This window comes from Schistocerca serialis, chromosome 7 (assembly GCF_023864345.2).
Source record: "Schistocerca serialis cubense isolate TAMUIC-IGC-003099 chromosome 7, iqSchSeri2.2, whole genome shotgun sequence".
Classification (NCBI taxonomy): Eukaryota; Metazoa; Arthropoda; class Insecta; order Orthoptera; family Acrididae; genus Schistocerca; species Schistocerca serialis.
Window position 1 is genome coordinate 562,600,746 of NC_064644.1, and position 19,622 is coordinate 562,620,367.

The following is a 19,622-nucleotide window of genomic DNA, read 5'->3' on the forward strand; positions in this document are numbered from 1 at the left end:
CGCCACCGTGCGACGACCACAGGTCAAATGCACCGCATGGTCATACCTCGAGGTGATTTAAACCCGCAAACCGCCCACAAGAGCGTTGTTTCACCATGTTTCAGCATTATCCTTAATTTATGAGCATGAGTGTACCACTGTGTCTCTATTCGCTTACTGGCACTCTTGATAACTTTTAGCGCCTTCCACGGAATTAGTACTTTCCCATGAGATATACATTGCAGTCGATATTATTCATGGAGAGATTATATATCAGTCTTTAAAATGACGTTTTCTTTGATTTATAGGTATACAATTTATATTGCTCCTATAAGAATAGTATACATTTGCACCTAACTTGAATACATATAAAGCAAAGTAAGGAAAAATTTTAGACAAAGATACACGAGAAAAATTGGGATACATTTTGTTCCTGTGGAATGGTGAATTTGTATAGATCCGTAACAAGAGAAATTTGTATGTAGCAAAAGGGATTACAATACTAAAAGTGTGTAATTTTAGTACATTAGAGTGAATTCTTATTTCCGTTATCTCATATTATTTTTTGTTAATACGTTGTAGATGCTTGAAAATGGCACAAGAGTCGGATTTCCAATAGTGCAATAAAACAGTTACAACTGGAAACGAACATATAAAATTTCTGGGCTCGTATTAAATGAAGTTAATATGATCTATGGTTAACGTCATAAATCACTAAGGAAATTTTGAAATTAATAACTCACCATATACCATTTACCAACAATGGTAGAGGAGAAGAAACAGTGAAAAATACTGTCTAGAAGAAGGGACAGGGTGACAGGATAGGTGTTTAGACATCAGGGAATAACTTCCACGGTGCTTGTGGGGAAGCTGCGGATGGTAAAAGCTGTAGGTGAATATGGAGACTGGAATACACCCAATAAGTTATTGCCGACGTTGAGTACAAGTGCCACTCTAAGAGATTGGCACAGGAGAGGGGTTCGTAGCAGGTGGCACGGCGCCTCAAGCCTCAGAAGACTGAAAATTTAAATAAAAAATTAAAAAAGAAAAGCTAGTTGCGAACAAATCCTTCAAACGTCACCTGGGCGTCAAAAATTGGAATTAATGTTGAACAAGAGCAGAGGATATTTCTTTCTGTCAATAATAAAACAGCTAACGTCCATTAGAATATTTTTTTCAATTAATGTCAGAAAAGACTGAATGAAGTTTAGAGTTTAATGCCCTTTAGAAGGCGAATATATTGGAGACAAAGCACAAGCTGGGATTGGGAAAGCGAATCGGTCGCATCCATTTCAAAGGAACCAGCCTTGTGTTTCCCTTAAACAACTCAAGGAAATGTCGAAACCCTAATTCCGGGTCACTGGACGGGGAGTCGAACCCTGTCCTTCTTAATGCCCATAAAACAAATTTCAGAAGTTTCTCTCTAATGTGAGTTCAGTGCGCGAAACGCTAATCAGTCACTAGCAAAAGGGTAGACTTCCAGTTAGTTAGAACATGTACTTGGATCTTTATAAAATTGAAGCAATCCTTGTGCAATAAATCTCATGAAAACCTGTACATACTGCTTGAATTTTTTGAAAATTGGGTGTAAGCCCAGTAATGCCGACTTCGCCCCTTCTCTTACATCACAGAGCTCTAAATGGTTCGTCTTGTAGAACAGTACGCCACCATCATCTTACCCATCCCTCCAGTTGGAAAACTGAACGTCACTGTCTGCTTTACTGGGCGAAGTTCAAAATGGTTCAAATGGCTCTGAGCACTATGGGACTTAACATCTAAGGTCATCAGTCCCCTAGAACTTAGAATTACTTAAACCTAACTAACCTAAGGATAACACACACATCCATGCCCGAGGCAGGATTCGAACCTGCGACCGTAGCGGTCGCGCGGTTCCAGACTGAAGCGCCTAGAACCGCTCGGCCACTCCGGCCGGCCTGGGCGAGGTAATGGAGTGATTGGCACACCGGATTCGTGTTCTGGAGGACGACAATTTGGATTAAGTTCGTCCGAGATTTCCCGAAGTATCTTAAAGCAAATGCGGGGATGGTTCCTTTGAAAGTGCACGGGCGATTTCCTTCCCCATCCTTCCGCAAGGCGAACTCGTATTCCGTCTCTAATGACCTCATCATCGACGGGGCGTGAAACGTACCCTTCCTCTTGCTACTTTCCGCTGTCATAGCTAAATTTTTAACAGCGATTTAAAGTTTACGAAGTTTTCTCGAATAATTTTCCCAACAAAAAGTGCCTACCTTTCAGTGCTCCAGTGCTTCACTGAATCTCTCTTCTCCTTCAAAAGTATGCAGTTCTAGTAAGGAACTTAAACTGGAAGGAACACACAGAAAATGTTGTGGGGAAGGCTAACCAACGACTGCGTTTTATTGGCGGGACACTTAGGAAATGTAACAGATCTACTAAAGAGACTGCCTACACTGCACTTGTCTGTCCTCTTTTAGAATTTTGCTGCTCAGTGTGGGATCCTTAGCAGATAGGATTTACGGAGTACATTGAAAAAGTGCAAAGAAGGCAGAACGTTTTGTACTATCCCGAAATAGAGGAGAGCATGTTACTGAAATGATACAGGGTGTGGGGGTGGAGATCATTAAAGCAGAGACGTTTTTCGATGCGGCAGAATCTTCTCACGAAATTTCAATCACCAATTTTCTCCTCCAAATGCGAAAATAGTTTGTTGACGCCGACCTGCATAGGGAGAAACGATCATCATAATAAAATAAGGGAACTCAGAGTTCGCACGGAAAGATATCGGTGATTGTTTTCTCCGCGCGCTATATACGAGACTGGAATAATAGAGAATTATTGAGAAGGTGGTTCGATGAAACCTCTGCCAGGCATTAAAATGTGATTTGCAGAGTATCCAACTAGATGTAGATGTAGGAAAAAGATTGAAATGTAACCAAAGTACAGTCTTCTTTCACGGCTTCCTCTGTTCTTATCAACAACCTTTGCTCTTGACGCAAAAACAAACTGCGTGAAAATCAAGTTAATTATCTGAAATTAGACTCATCTTTTGAATAATTAGGTACAACTGAAACGTGTTTGGAGATTAAACCAATGATAACCTGAAGCCTATAAAACTAATAGGGTACCTGCAGACAAAATATTCAGACCATTTAAGTAAATCCACCGAAGTTTTGAAGCATCATGAGCAACAACTAAAAGGAAATATCAGATTCCTCAAACAACAGGTACCATTCTCTAAGAAACCAAATCATCACCTTCTATAGGTGAGAAATTACTTCGTCCCGCAGATATCAAAATGTGTGGCATCACGCTTGGAGGAAGGTGTGGCGACAGTCGAAGTCAATACCACTGACAGGTGATAGTGTGGCTCGTCGTATTGATACAACAGCCGCTGACATGAAAAATCAATTGCTACCATGTTTCGTGATAGTCGAAAATTCGTTCTGCAACTTGATGACACTTCTGATATCGAAAATCTCGTCCACCTTCCTATGCTACCGTCATGAAAATGAAACGAACGAGGACTTTCTGTTTCGTAAAGTTGTGGAAGAGACGACTTCAGGCGAACGTATTTTCTTTCTTGTGAATTCTTTGTCTATGACAATGTGTCATAGACAAATTATGTTGGTATATGGACCGATGGGGCGGCAGCATTTACTGGAACTAAAAAGGGGTTCACTGCAAGATTGTTTGCTGTGTTTGTCTTGTGACAGCCAGAGCGACAGCACCAGCAGCAGCGAGTACTGTTTGTATAAAGCGTTTATTTTGCATTTTGTTTACGACCTTCCACTAAGGAAGGGATTCTATTTGTGTTTATCTGCTCTGCATAGTAACTAACAGTTCTTGATAAAACTTTACGTAGTTTTCGTGTTAGATTTCTTAGTGTTTTCTTGATCGTTTAGAACAGAAAGCGCCCTAAAACCGTCTTTTGTTTGTTTCGCGGCCGTTAGCCACTAGTCACTTGAATCAGCAGTTGTCTTGTGACAGCCAGAGCGACAGCACCAGCAGCAGCGAGTACTGTTTGTATAAAGCGTTTATTTTGCATTTTGTTTACGACCTTCCACTAAGGAAGGGATTCTATTTGTGTTTATCTGCTCTGCATAGTAACTAACAGTTCTTGATAAAACTTTACGTAGTTTTCGTGTTAGATTTCTTAGTGTTTTCTTGATCGTTTAGAACAGAAAGCGCCCTAAAACCGTCTTTTGTTTGTTTCGCGGCCGTTAGCCACTAGTCACTTGAATCAGCAGTTGTCTTGTGACAGCCAGAGCGACAGCACCAGCAGCAGCGAGTACTGTTTGTATAAAGCGTTTTTGTACTTATTTGCTGCGCTTAGCTTTTAAATAGTTTTTCTGGGAAAACCTAGCGTAGTTTTCGCGTCTCGTATTTCAGTGAGTGTTTCTTGATTATCAGAGTAGCTCATCAGAAGATTATCTTGGGAATTTGTCACCGTATAAAGTAGGGTAAACATAGTCATGTGTAGGGACTGTGGTCGTTGTGAGCGGACGCAAGGAGAATTGGCCACTCTTCGGGGGCAGGTGGAGGCTTTGTCTGTTAGGCTCATCGAGCTCGAGGCGCAGGCGTCGGCTCGTAGTGGCGTTGGGGCAACTGTGGTGAGACCTATGCCTACTTCGGTGGCCTTGGAATCACATGGAACCCCTGATGTCGCTGCGTCTTCCGGCAGTGAGCATCTTACCGGTCAGCCATCACTCCAGGGTGAATGGCGGACAGTGGTGGGCTCGCGCGTGCCTGGCCGAAAGGCGAAGGTGGGATCTGGCCGCGTGGCAGCTGCCTTACCCCTTTCCAACAGGTACGGGGTGCTTCCTAGTGGTGATGACATCGTTTCCGAGCCACCACAGGGTGCCTCGCCTGTTGGGCCAGTGGCCGATTCTCCGGCAAGGTCCCGACAGTCACAGAGGGCGGGCCTATTAGTTATAGGGAGCTCCAACGTTAGGCGGGTTATGGAGCCCCTCAGGAAAATAGCGGGTAGGTCGGGGAAGAATGCCAGTGTGCACTCGGTGTGCTTGCCGGGGGGTCTCGTCCGTAATGTGGAGGAGGCCCTTCCGGCAGCTATTGAACGCACTGGGTGTGACCGGCTGCAGATAGTAGCACATGTCGGAACGCCTGCCGCTTGGGTTCTGAGGCCATCCTTGGTTCCTTCCGGCGGCTGGCTGATTTGGTGAAGACAACCAGCATCGCACGCGGAGTGCAAGCTGAGCTTAATATCTGCAGCATAGTGCCCAGAGTCGATCGCGGTCCTCTGGTTTGGAGCCGTGTGGAGGGTCTAAACCAGAGGCTCAGACGACTCTGCGACTATAATGGTTGCAAATTCATCGACCTCCGTTATTGGGTGGAGAACTGTAGGGCCCCCCTAGACAGGTCAGGCGTGCACTACACACCGGAAGCAGCTACTAGGGTAGCAGAGTACGTGTGGCGTGCACACGGGGGTTTTTTAGGTTAGAGGGACCCCCCATTGGGCGAAACGATAAAATACCTGACGGCTTACCAGAGAGGACATTATCATCGTTGATAAAGAATGTCCGTCCTCAGAGACCAAAAACAGGAAAAGTTAACGTAATATTGGTAAACTGCAGGAGTATCCAGGGCAAGGTTCCTGAATTAGTATCTCTTATTGAAGGAAATAGTGCGCATATAGTATTAGGAACGGAAAGTTGGTTAAAACCGGAAGTGAACAGTAACGAAATCCTAGACACAGAATGGAATATATACCGCAAGGATAGGATAAACGCCAATGGTGGAGGAGTATTTATAGCAGTAAAGAATTCAATAATATCCAGTGAAGTTATTAGCGAATGCGAATGTGAAATAATCTGGGTTAAGTTAAGTATCAAAGGTGGGTCAGATATGATAGTCGGATGCTTCTATAGACCACCTGCATCAGCAACCGTAGTAGTTGAGCGCCTCAGAGAGAACCTGCAGAACGTCGTGAAGAAGTTTCGTGATCATACTATTGTAATAGGGGGAGACTTCAATCTACCAGGTATAGAATGGGATAGTCACACAATCAGAACTGGAGCCAGGGACAGAGACTCTTGTGACATTATCCTGACTGCCTTGTCCGAGAATTACTTCGAGCAGATAGTTAGAGAACCAACTCGTGAAGCTAACGTTTTAGACCTCATAGCAACAAATAGACCGGAACTTTTCGACTCCGTGAATGTAGAAGAGGGTATCAGTGATCATAAGTCAGTGGTTGCATCAATGACTACAAGTGTAATAAGAAATGCCAAGAAAGGAAGGAAAATATATTTGCTTAACAAGAGTGATAGGGCACAAATCGCAGAATATCTGAGTGACCACCATCAAACGTTCATTTCTGAGGAAGAGGATGTGGAACAAAAATGGAAAAAATTCAGAAACATCGTCCAGTACGCCTTAGATAAGTTCGTACCGACTAAGGTCCAAAGCGAGGGGAAAGATCCACCGTGGTATAACAATCATGTACGAAAGGTACTACGGAAACAAAGAAAGCTTCATCATAGGTTTAAGAGTAGTCGAATCATAGCTGATAAGGAAAAGCTGAACGAAGCGAAAAAGAGCGTAAAGAGAGCAATGAGAGAAGCATTCAACGAATTCGAACATAAAACATTGGCAAACAATCTAAACAAGAACCCTAAAAAGTTTTGGTCATATGTAAAATCGGTAAGCGGATCTAAATCCCCTATTCAGTCACTCGTTGACCACGATGGCACCGAAACAGAGGACGACCGAAGAAAGGCAGAAATACTGAATTCAGTGTTCCGAAACTGTTTCACTGCGGAAAATCGTAACACGGTCCCTGACTTCAGCCGTCGCACGGACGCCAAAATGGAAAATATTGAAATAAACGATATCGGAATTGAAAAACAACTGCTATCACTTAGTAGCGGAAAAGCATCCGGACCAGACGAGATCCCCTTAAGATTCTACAGTGATTATGCTAAAGAACTTGCCCCCTTTCTATCAGCAATTTATCGTAGATCGCTGGAAGAACGTAAAGTACCTAGCGACTGGAAGAAAGCGCAGGTCGTTCCCATTTTCAAGAAGGGTCATAAATCAGATGCGAATAATTATAGGCCTATTTCGCTTACGTCAATCTGTTGTAGAATAATGGAACATGTTTTGTGTTCTCGTATTATGACGTTCTTAGATAATTCAAACCTCCTTCATCATAGCCAACATGGATTCCGCAAACAGAGATCATGTGAAACTCAGCTCGCCCTATTTGCCCAAGAAATTCACAGTGCCGTAGACACTGGCGAGCAGATTGATGCCGTATTCCTGGACTTCAGGAAGGCATTTGATACGGTTCCGCACTTACGTTTAGTGAAAAAAATACGAGCTTACGGAATATCGGACCAGGTTTGTGATTGGATTCAGGATTTCCTAGAAGAAAGAACACAACATGTCATTCTTAACGGTTCAAAATCTGCAGATGTAGAGGTAATTTCGGGAGTACCGCAGGGAAGCGTGATAGGACCTTTATTGTTTACAATATACATAAATGACTTAGTTGACAACATCGGTAGCTCCGTGAGGCTATTTGCAGATGACACGGTTGTCTACAAGAAAGTAGCAACATCAGAAGACTCGTACGTACTCCAGGAGGACCTGCAGAGGATTAATGCATGGTGCGACAGCTGGCAGCTTTCCCTAAACGTAGATAAATGTAATATAATGCGCATACATAGGGGCAGAAATCCATTCCAGTACGATTATGCCATAGGTGGTAAATCATTGGAAGCGGTAACGACCGTAAAATACTTAGGAGTTACTATCCGGAGCGATCTGAAGTGGAATGATCACATAAAACAAATAGTGGGAAAAGCAGGCGCCAGGTTGAGATTCATAGGAAGAATTCTAAGAAAATGTGACTCATCGACGAAAGAAGTAGCTTACAAAACGCTTGTTCGTCCGATTCTTGAGTATTGCTCATCAGTATGGGACCCTTACCAGGTTGGATTAATAGAAGAGATAGACATGATCCAGCGAAAAGCAGCGCGATTCGTCATGGGGACATTTAGTCAGCGCGAGAGCGTTACGGAGATGCTGAACAAGCTCCAGTGGCGGACACTTCAAGAAAGGCGTTACGCAATACGGAGAGGTTTATTATCGAAATTACGAGAGAGCACATTCCGGGAAGAGATGGGCAACATATTACTACCGCCCACATATATCTCGCGTAATGATCACAACGAAAAGATCCGAGAAATTAGAGCAAATACGGAGACTTACAAGCAGTCGTTCTTTCCACGCACAATTCGTGAATGGAACAGGGAAGGGGGGATCAGATAGTGGTACAATAAGTACCCTCCGCCACACACCGTAAGGTGGCTCGCGGAGTATAGATGTAGATGTAGATGTAGATAAAATTCACTCACTGCTTGATACACGGGGAGGCATTCGCTTCTTAAGCAGTAAGGTCAGAAGTCAATAAAGTGCTGAACGATGCATTCAGTGTTGTGAATATTGTGAAAACACAAGCTTTAAACAGTAGGCTACTTCCCTTTCTTTGCGACGAGATGGGTTCTACTCATAATTCGCTTGTACTACGTTGGTTGCCTCGTGATAAAGTTCTTCGTTGCGTTGTGGGGCTGAAGGATGAGCTTCGTCTCTTCCTACTGAACGTGTTTCCCAGCAATGCAAACCTCTACCGTCTGTGGCTATTGAGCTGACTATAACAGAGCATTGGGCAGAGTTTGCACGTACATTCTGGACTCTGTACACAAGAGAACACATGCCACTCGATATGACTGTGGCTGTTTGTGTGGGGACGTCACTGGATTTTACCGTCTGTGTATCTCTCTCCCAGTGATGAAGTGTCCCAAAAACCGTTGTCTGCACTGATTCTTCAGCTCCCCCTACCCTTGGTCATTTTGAGTGACTTCAGCGCCCACAACCATCACCGGGGTTGAACTACTAAACCTATCGAAACTGCTTGCAGATGTTGAACTTTGTCTCTTGAATACCGGTGTTCCTACAAACTTCAGCGTGGCATATGGACCTTATTCAGCCATTGATCTTTCCATTTTCCACCCTGCTCTTTTCCGTCCACTGGAGAGTCTATGATAACTTCTCTGACAGTGATAATTTCCAGCCGTCCTCTCTCTCTCTCTCTCTCTCTCTCTCTCTCTCTCTCTCTCTCTCTCTCTCTCTCCCTCCCTCTCTCTCTCTCTCTCAGCATCACTCACGTTGGCATCCACGCAGATAGGGTCTCAAAGCCTCTGCACCTGCCGTCACCCTTAGCATCCTGCCATATGGAGTTGTCGATGCGGCTGTCCAGAGCACGACCGCAGACGTTCTACTGGCAGCAGACTTATCTAATCCCTACTCCTTGGGATCCCCCCCGCCCCCTTTGGAAGACAGAACCTTGGTGGGCTCCAGATATTGCCATGTCATTAGACATTAGAGGTTGCAGGTGGACTCTCCAGTGCCATAAGTGGCATTCATCAGTGGAGCACCTTACTGCCTGTAAATGGCTCCTTGCCCCATTTCACCACATAATAAAACAACAGAAACAGGAATTCTGGGAATATGTTACTACACATACCCCTCCTTCGTAGGTTTGGGCAAAGGTTCAGGGCCTATATGGACACCAGTCCCCCCACAGGTTTACTTGTTGTCTCCCTGAAAGGTTTTATCCATACTGCCTCAAATGGTGTTGGCGAACATTTTACTCTGCATTATGCTTGAGCCTTTATTTCGTTTCCTCAAACAACAGGTAGAACGAATTCATTTACCTTCATTACACATCACCTGGAGCCATAAAACACTCCGTTCAGTGAGTGGGAATTCCTCAGTGCAGTAGCCCTTTGTCCTAACACAGCTCCAGAACCAGACTAATCCACAGCCAAATACTCAAACAGCTACCTGTGGGTTGTCTGTCACGTCCTTGCCATTTTCAACCACATCTGCAGCGAGGGCGAGTTCCCATCTCAGTGGCGAGAAAACTTGATCGTTACTACATTGATGCCAGGTAAACACCGCCTTGACATCGACAGCTATCGCCGAATTAGTCTCATGAATGTTCTCTGCAAGTTGATTGAACCTATGGTGAGTTGGCAGCTTTGTCTGTACCTTGAATCGTGAGCCCTTTCGCACCATCCCTGCGTGGTCTTTGCTATGGTCGATCTAGTGTTGACAATTTGGCCTGCTTGAAGTCTGCTATTAGGTCTGCTTTTGTCCAACATTAACACCTTATCGCTGTCTGCTCTGACTTTCAAACGTCTTATGACACCATATGGCATCATCACATACCTGTTACCTTCCATGAGTGGGGTCTCCAGGGGCCTCTCCCTAGTTTGTTCAGAACTTCTTGTCACATCGTCATTCCGTATTCAAGTTGGTGCTTTCTACAGTACCCCCTAAGATGACGGGGATCCATAGGACCCTGTTTTGAGTCTACCCCTTTTTCCAGTGGATCAATGGTCAAGCTGCAGCTTTTGGGCCTAAGTGTCACCCTCTCTGTATGCTGATGATTTCTGCACTTACAATTCCTCTTCCTTTGTCAAAGCAGCTGAACATCGACTTCAGGATACCACACGAAAGCTTCTGTCGTAGGCTCTGATTGACGATGTACACTTTTCAGCCACCAAGACATGCATCATGCAGTTCTGTCGCCATCATACTGTCCATCCACAAACAGAACTCTACCTTGACGACCAAATGCTCAACGTGGTGGAGTCTTATCGCTTTCTAGGCTGATATTCGATGCCTGTTTGACGTTGCTTCTCCATCTTTGCCAACTTATTAAATGTACTGTTTACACTTCAATACTCTTCGCTGCCTCAGTAACAACAGCTGGGCGCAGATTGCTGTATAGTTTGAGCCTATCTCATCCTGATTATGAGGGTCTGTCATATGGCTTGGCATTTCTTTCAGCGTTGTGACTGCTGCACCCTATACACCATTGTGGGGTCCGACTTGTGACAGTGCCTTTCGAACCAATGCAGTGAAATGACTACTCGCAGAAGCTAGGGTCCACTACATATCAAACATAACCAACTGCTTCTCAACTACGAGATAAACATTCGGTGCTCCCCTGAGCATCCGTAGTACCGTGCACTTTATTCTGGTTGGGAAATTCACTTTCCACAAAAGCGTTGCAGGACTGGGCTCACGATTACCGTTTTCTGACGGTGTCCCTGCTCTGAACTCCAGCTTGCCCCACTGTCGTCACGTCAGAAGCAATCACGTACACTCCCATGGTGTGTACCCCATTCTTGTATCTGTTTAGACCTATCCTTTAGACCAGAGATTCTCAAACTTTTTCCGTCAGTCACCCCCCCTCCCCCAATCTGAAACTCTTTTGTGTCCCCTCCCCCCCTCCCACACACACACACACTTTTCTTTCCTTCCTCATCAGTTCTCACACTTCGCATAAAACGGATAATGATGGAAACAGAAAAGAATAAAAATGCACACGGTTAGAAACTTCGGAAAGTTTTTACCGTTTGCACATTTATTATGATGTTTGTGCTTGAGTTTGTAAAGAAAGCACATCAAGTCTTGGTTGGATCTTTGAAACAGCAACTCGCAGATCCCCTTCCACCTATAGTTGAGATCGATGTTCCGTCTTGATTAACCGCATTGTAGTAAATATTGGATCACACAAGTAAATTGATGTGAAGTATAAGAACACGTCAACACACGTCCAGGTCTGTACCCAAAAGTTTTCAAGAGACTTCGATTTAAATTCATTTCGTTCTGAGAGTTGTATTATTCCTTCTGTTCTACTGTTGATAAATCCTTTGTTGTGATGGTATCGAAGGCTCTGGGAATTGATCTTCGAATTGTTGACGAAGGGTTTCGAGCTGTACTACACCAATTCTACTAATTTTATTTAAATCTAACTCGTTTCCCTTCCTGTAGTCACTCAGACAAGGAAACATCTCGCAGTTACCTCCTCCATCTGGTATTCCAAAATCCTGGTTCTATCTTAAACGCAAGCACTTCCTTTCGTGGAGAAATGATGCTTTTATTTCGGCCTTGAAGTTGTATGATAAGCTCATTCAATTTCTCAAAAACATCGGCCAACTAGCATAATATTAGAAGGTCATTTTTCAAGAAAAACAGAGCTGATAAAGTGTATTGCTGTTCAGTAGGAAAAGATGAAGCTTATCCTTCAGCCCCACAACGTCTGTGATGTTTTGTATGCCCTACTTTCAGGAAGAGAGGTGGAACATAAAGTGCTATGAGCAGCAATCTGTGACTCCTACAACCACTGGCTGGTACCCAGTTGCAAATCAGCAGAATCCTTGGAGGGAAGTGTCCCAAGAAATCCCTTCAGGGTGAAAGACGACACAGGGGAGTGATGGTTCTCCAGCTGGGGTTAGGGATCGATGTCTCCAGTAGGTGTAGAGTCCAAGCTCCCAAACTGGGTGTTGGGGAATCAGCGCGAGGGCCAACCAGGGGAATGGGTGTAGCAGTGCAGTTCTTTGGGCCTGACCTAGAAGGCTTGAAGGGCGAGGGTACAGCCACTAGCGGGGATGACGTCGTTCTAGCCATAGCAGACATCATCTGTGTACCAGATGCAAACTATCATGTTTCTTCTTGGCCTTCTGATACGTGAGTTGGTCAAGAGTCTTGTATTCTTCGATTTACTGTTTTCTTTGGAAGACAGTGCAGGACAAAGGAAATGATGCTCCCCACAGGTGACGCAGATGGGGGTGAGGCTAATGGTGCATTCATGTGCAACTGATGTCCACTATCCCTACAGAGGGGGCTGGCGTTAAAACTGAAGACATGTGACCGAATCTCATACATCTGAAGCACCGCTTGTCAGGCGGAACACTGCAACAATGTACTGTCACCCCGATCTTTTCAGGCAATGAGTTGCCTTCAAGGGCCAAAATGAAGACCGCTGTATCAACATGAGAGACGAAACGGACACCCCATGACCCCAAATTGTCATGAAGCTCGTCATCGGTCTGTAAAAGGAGGTTGCAGTGTAAGATGATACCCTGTACCATATTGGGCCTGCTATGCGGTATGATAGTAAGAGGAATGTCATCCAGCTTGTCGCAGGTGAGCAGTGCCTATGACTGACTAGGGGATGCCTTTTAATCAGAACTGAAATACTTTTCATTTTCGAAATGGCTGCCATTTCCCCAGTCTCGTCTTCAAGATGTTCCAAAAAGAGTAACTGCTTTGTGGTCATAAAGGAAACACAGTTGGTCCTAAGTATTTATCTCTTCGTTTCTTTCCCCTACACTCATCTCATGGCATAGCCAGGGCAGGAAACGTTGCGGGTTCCTATCTCTCCACATTGTAGTAATCCTTTCCTTCAGTAGAGACTGCTGGTGGCTTCATAGCCCCATCATAAGAAAATTTGACCCCTTCATTTGCGAGACATCCGTCACTGCCACCCACTCAAAATTGGGGCATTCCCACAGGCGCCACACAGCCACAGCAATGGCTACTTGGCGAATAACCATTGTCCGGAGTCCCCAATGGGCACATACTCCTAGGCATAAGCAGAGAGTTGACGTCTGAGCCGACTAGACACCTGAGAGGACGCACATGGGGAAGGATGTTCGACAATATTCCTAGCCGCACTAGGTGTTCCCACCTCTCGCCATACAAGGATACGTTCAGGATGACTGATCAGACTGAATCCGCTCTCATCCGAGAACAGCACCTGACTCCACTCATCGTTGGTCCAGTCTCCGTGCTCTTGACACCATCACAAACAGTGCCGACAATGTGCGGATGTGAAAGGAACACTGTAGAGTGTGAGACTGCATGTCTTGCAGTTTTGTTAAATGTGGTTGCAATTGCGCCTTCTGTTTAACGTGGGTCATTGCTTTTCTGTTGCACAATGAGGCGGTCAATCTGCTGCAGCTGCCCGTAGTCGATCACTTCCTCTTATTCAAACAGTGGTACCTGTGGTCCGGAAGACTCCCCATGTCTGTGAAAGAACGCTGTGAGTAATATCAAAGTCCTGGGCTATACTCTCATATTTGGTCCCTTTTCTAGTTTTAATGAAAAACGCCTTTACAGTGCTCTTGGCATACACACACACACACACACACACACACACACACACACACAAACCGCGAGGGGTAGCCTCGCGGTCTAAGGGGCCTTTTCACGGTTCGCACGGCTCCCCCCGTCGGAGGTTCTAGTCCTCCCTCGGCCATGGGTGTGTGTGTTGTCCATAGCTTAAGTTGGATTAAGTAGTGTGTAGGCTTAGGGACCGATGACCTCAGCAGTTTGTTCCCATACGACCTTACCACAAATTTCCAAATTTACACTCACACACTCTTTTCCTATTCTATCGACTGCCTCATGCTGCCGAGCTAGCCCATTCGGCGCTATAGTCATGATGACATCGCATTATGTGACGCCCAACTTGGTGACCACGACTGGGAGACCTCTGACAACATGCTCCCACAGTTTCATTCATTTCCATCAAGTAGTTTACACGTTATGTCACTTCATCTAGTTCAACCTTAAGTTTTACAGAGCGGTGTATATTCCTTGAGGGGGTCGGACGTCAAACGGGCCGACTTGGAGCAGGAGAGGCATCACAGGACATTTTAATTTCCAGTGTCTATACTTTTACAAATAGATTCATAAAACTTTGTCAGGATCACCAGGAAGGATTCAGGATTCACACTCATTGCAATGGAAGTTCGAAAATATAACAAAATAAAATTTTTTACATGTCAAATTTCATCTTTTTCACTTGCTAATGGCAGCATTTGTTGCTATAGGTACACTTTTCTTCATAAGTTAGAGAGATTCTTCGATGAATTTTGCACAACATACATACCATACTTACAGGTGTACGAAACTCTAGAATTTATTTAATTTATGAAAAAACGAATGATATATTTTAAACTTCATGTTTAGAAAAACACTTATTTTATAGTTAATTACTTTAATTTTTACCACAGTTTTAATAGATTTTGAAAATCCTTGAGTTTCATACACCTTTAAGTGTGGTTTGTATGCTGTGCAAAATTCATCGAAGAATCTCTCTTACTTACGAAGAAAAGTGTACCTGTAGCAACAAATGCAGCCATTATTAAGTGAAAAAAATGATGAAATTTTACAAAAAAATTATTTCGTTATGTTTTCGAACTTCCACTGCTGTGAGTGTGAATTCTGAATCTTTCTTGGTCATGCTGACAAGGTTTTATAAATTTATTTGTAAAAGTATAGGCAGTGGAAATTAAAATGTCCTGTGATGCCTCTCCTGCTCCAAGTCGGCTCGTTTGACGTCCTACCCCCCTTAAACAGAGATGTTGTGAAACACACTGCTCGCTTGTAACCTCCCCACAGAAATGTGGAAAGACTATATTTGAATGTTAATCGAAATAGAGCCAAATGTTGTTGAGCTCCCATAAAACATCGTCAAATTGAAATAATAGCGACTGTACCTTCGCTACAAAAATATTGAGAAACAATAGCCCAATGTAAACTCGACACAAAAATTGAGAAATGAACATTAATCATTAAACCCACAATAATAGGGCAGCATCGCTGACCTTAGGCCCTGTGCAATAATTAATCTGATAAACTGATTCTGGGAGGAAAAGCATAGGAAATATTGTTTCAATTGGAATGATTCTTTTCTTAAAAAAGATTGCTTTGAAAACAAAATTATTATTGGGGCATTTCTTGAACAAATTAATTACAATTAACATACATTACATTATCAGATGTGCGCAATGCTGCTTCATTACCTTATTTTGCAATATACCTCGTCCCGAACCGTGACCAGAGACCCATGTCGACGCCCGCCGACTCCTCACACACAACTACCGACTGAGTTACACACAACATCCTACTCGCAACTGAACTCTCGCGCAGTCAAGCGCAGACTAGCGACGATAAATAACTCTCTGGTCAGAGATTCTGTCATGCCTCGCCATCGCTGGTATTGAGACGTACGCGTTTCACGCTCTATTCGTCCATAATATCCACTGCGCAGTAACCAAAGGTGGGCATGCGTTCCATGCCCTCCAGAAGGCATTCAACACAATTCCATACTGCATTTACTAAGCAAGGTACGCACGTACTGAGTGTCGAATACAATTCGTGACTGGATTCAGGACCTTCTGAGAGATGGAACTCGAAACGTTATTCTTAATGATATGAAACTGACAAACGTAGAGGCAGAGTATACCAATACACAGGGTGTTACAAAACGGTACCGAAAAAATTCGAGAGTTTGTAGAAGGTGTCATGAGGAACAAATTCAGGATAGGAACCAGTTTCCCCAGACATCGTCCAACGATCCTACAGAGTATCGAATTTATAGAAACTGGCGTTTGCCACTAGCTCACTCCTTTGGCAGCAAACGTGACTGTGTGTTGACAGACTGTAGGCGGAACGTCTCGCGTTGTTGTTTCTTACTCTGTGATTGCAACTGATTGCCACGATCACCATTGGAGAAGATGGAGACAGCTGCTACGCAGAGAGTCCTTGTCTCCTATGAATGATGACGGTTTTGGACACAACTGTTTATTTTTCTCCTGTATACCGAAAAGCACAAGAGATTTTAGAGGGTTCCAGCAGAATAATAAGCTACAGATGGACACCAGCGTCCAAGGCCGACGTCCATAGAGGCAATAGAGCATCTCATTCATAGGAGACAAGGGCTTTCTATGCAGCAGCTAGCTCCATTCTCTCCATTGGCGATCGTGGCAGTCTGTCGCAATCACTGAACGACAAACAACATTGCCAGACGTTCCGCCTATGGTGCGTCAGCGTGTAAAGTCCTGTTTGCTGACGAAGGGGTGGCCTAGTGGAAGACGCCGGCTCCTAAATCTTAGGCGCATTGTAGCGTCGTTGGCTGACGTTTCCAGACAAGGTTTCGCGTTCTCAATTTGTTTCTCATGACATCGTCTACAATCCATCGAAGTTTTGTCAGCATCGTGTTGTATCACTCTGTATATAAATTCCAGAATGAAATTTTCGCTCTACAGCGGAGTGTGCGCTGATACGAAATTTCCTGGCAGGTTAAAACTGTGTGCCGGATCGAGACTCGAACTCGGGACCTTTGCCTTTCGCGGGCAAGTGCTCAACCATCTGAGCTACCCAAGCACGACTCACGCCCCGTCCTCACAACTTCACTTCAGCTAGTACCTCGTCTCCTACCTTCCAAACTTTACAGAAGCTCTCCTGCGAACCTTTCAGAACTAGCACTCCTGAAAGAAAGGATACAGCGGAGACATGGCTTAGCCACAGCCTGGAGAATGTTTCCGGAATGAAATTTTCACTCTGCAGCGGAGTGTGCGCTGATATGAAACTTCCTGGCAGATTAAAACTGTGTGCCGGACCGAGACTCGAACTCGGGACCTTTGCCTTTCGCGGGCAATTGCTCTACCATATAAATTATTGTATGTAAATTATCTATGAGTAACATCAGAAACTCTGAGGCTTTAAGTAAAACGTAAATAACTGCAACATATTGTCGGTACATAGGCGAAGAGGTCCATTACTGTTCTATTACAGTGTCGATGAAAAATCACTGTAAACAGTGACAACTGTAAAATATCTAGGAGTACAGAAAAGAAGGAGTACATGGCATTCGAATATTTGGAAGAAGTGACGGGATTTATAGTGGACCGCAAATACAAAGAGCATTGGAAAAAGAGACAGTCGTTTTGGCTAAGGCTTTGCAGGTGTGGAATATGATAGACGAGTGTTTCAATTATTAGGTCAATTCTATTGCGGTTTTTTGTTGTATATGTAGTAGCTGAATAAAAATTACAGATTCTGTTGAATGAAATGAACAGTTTAGTGAGTGAAAAACACCAACTGAGAGTTAACTGAAGGAAGACCAAAATAATGAGAAGTAGTAGAAATGAGGTTTAATTCCGGTGGCTCAATGACCGAGTGCAAGTCTTTCAATTCGTTGCCAGTTTGGTAACTTGCATGACCTTAATCTGTCCCAGTTATCCATCTGGGGAAAGAGGACCTGGAGCTTAACGTGGAATCCGAGCAACGTGTCGGTCCCGGTGACTCGTCACAACGACCAGAGGTGAAGGCCAGATCCAAGACAGAGTGAAAATTTCCGTGATCCGACCGGGATTGGATCTTGCGACCTAGACGCGAGATTAGCATTAAATTTACTGTCAAAATTGGTGGGCACGAACGAACGAAGTTAAGGACTTCTACTGTCTTCGAAGCAAAATGATGGAGGGCACAAAAAGCATACTAGTGCATGTAAAGAAGACATGCCTGGCCAAAGGAAATCTACTAGTATCGTAAAAATGCGTGATCTGAAGAAAAAGTTCCCGAGAGCATGACTGTGTATCATCGACTATGGGAACATCCGGAAATAAGACAATCTAAATGTTTGAAATGGGGTGCAATAAAAGGATGTGTAAAATTAAGTGATCATTAAAGATAAAGATTGTCCACAGAATCGACAAAGAATGGAATATGCAGAACACTGACAGGAAGATTGGACAGGATGATAGGACATGTGTTCAGAAATCAGTGAATAATTTCCGTGGTTCTAAAGAGTACGTGGCACTGGAAAGACAGAGATTGAAACATATCCAAAAAAACTGAAGACTTAAGGAACAAGTGTTGTTCGAATATGAAGAGGTGGGAAGAGTATAGGAATTAGTGGCAGGCCACATCAAACCCGACAGAATACTGAAGACACACACACAAAAAAGAAAAGAACAGTAGGTATGGTTTCCATGTAAGCTTACAGTCGAGAAATAGTCGCAAATATTACCTAATTGGAAAGGACGGTTTCAAATGGTTGTATAGGACTCAGAGATGGGTGGGGTGGAAACTAAGCGTTGTTCGTCCTATAATTGAAGACCTCACTCAAAGTTGGTTGTATATCAGTGTCGCAGTTTTTCAGGAAGTAAAATGAATTGTTGTTTTGCTTTGATACTATTTGTTTATGCGTTTTATTATGTAAAATAAAGTATAACAATATGTACTTGTATTACAAAACAGCAACGTATATGTAACATATTTTACAATATTTAGAAAGCTATATTAATTTTTAGTTAGTTTTCCGTGTAAGAATGTTGCATATCCTGTAAAAGTGCATCGTGGGATAACATCGTATATATAAAAAGTTACTGCGAGTAGGACTTGCATTCGGAGGGCTCCGTACAAACTTAATTACACGATAGACAGTTCATCCATCCCGGAAGTCGAGAATCTCGGCGATTTTTGCCTTTTACCGACATCTGTTAGCCCAAAGTATCGATCCCGGAAATTCCAGGACTTCCGAGAATATTGTAAGTTTTAAGTTGGATAAGAAATGACAAAAGAAATGTTGCTTCATGAGATATAATTAAAAAATTTACAAATTTTCGGTTCTTTCCTTTACTTACTCTGGGAAACCTTGCCTCTTTCCAAATTCCATTATTCTAGGTCAACAGAAAGTACCCTACAGGTTTCGATGAGTGAGTTTGATAGTATCAAAATCTATGACATAAATGGCCGTATCTTTTATTTTCAATGACTTAGAAGCTTCAAGGTGTTACGCCGCGAAGGGTCTGTAGACCTTAGTATGTGACGTAACTTTGAACTTGATGTGACAATTTCCTTATGAGAAAAAGGAGTCTTGACAATCGGACAAACAGACAGGCAGACAGACAGACAAAGCGATCCTGTAGGGGCTCCTTTTTTATGAATTGAGGTACGGAACCTTAAAAACATGCTTTTCTCTTACAGTGGTA

At 43.7% G+C, this 19,622-nt stretch overlaps 1 protein-coding gene across 1 annotated transcript in view; it reads left to right on the top strand.

The window, feature by feature from the left end:
- The window catches only part of LOC126413249 (sodium- and chloride-dependent glycine transporter 2-like), a 513,853-nt gene that overhangs the window by 133,069 nt on the left and 361,162 nt on the right, over window positions 1-19,622 (top strand). The gene's annotated exons all lie outside the window — the stretch shown is intronic.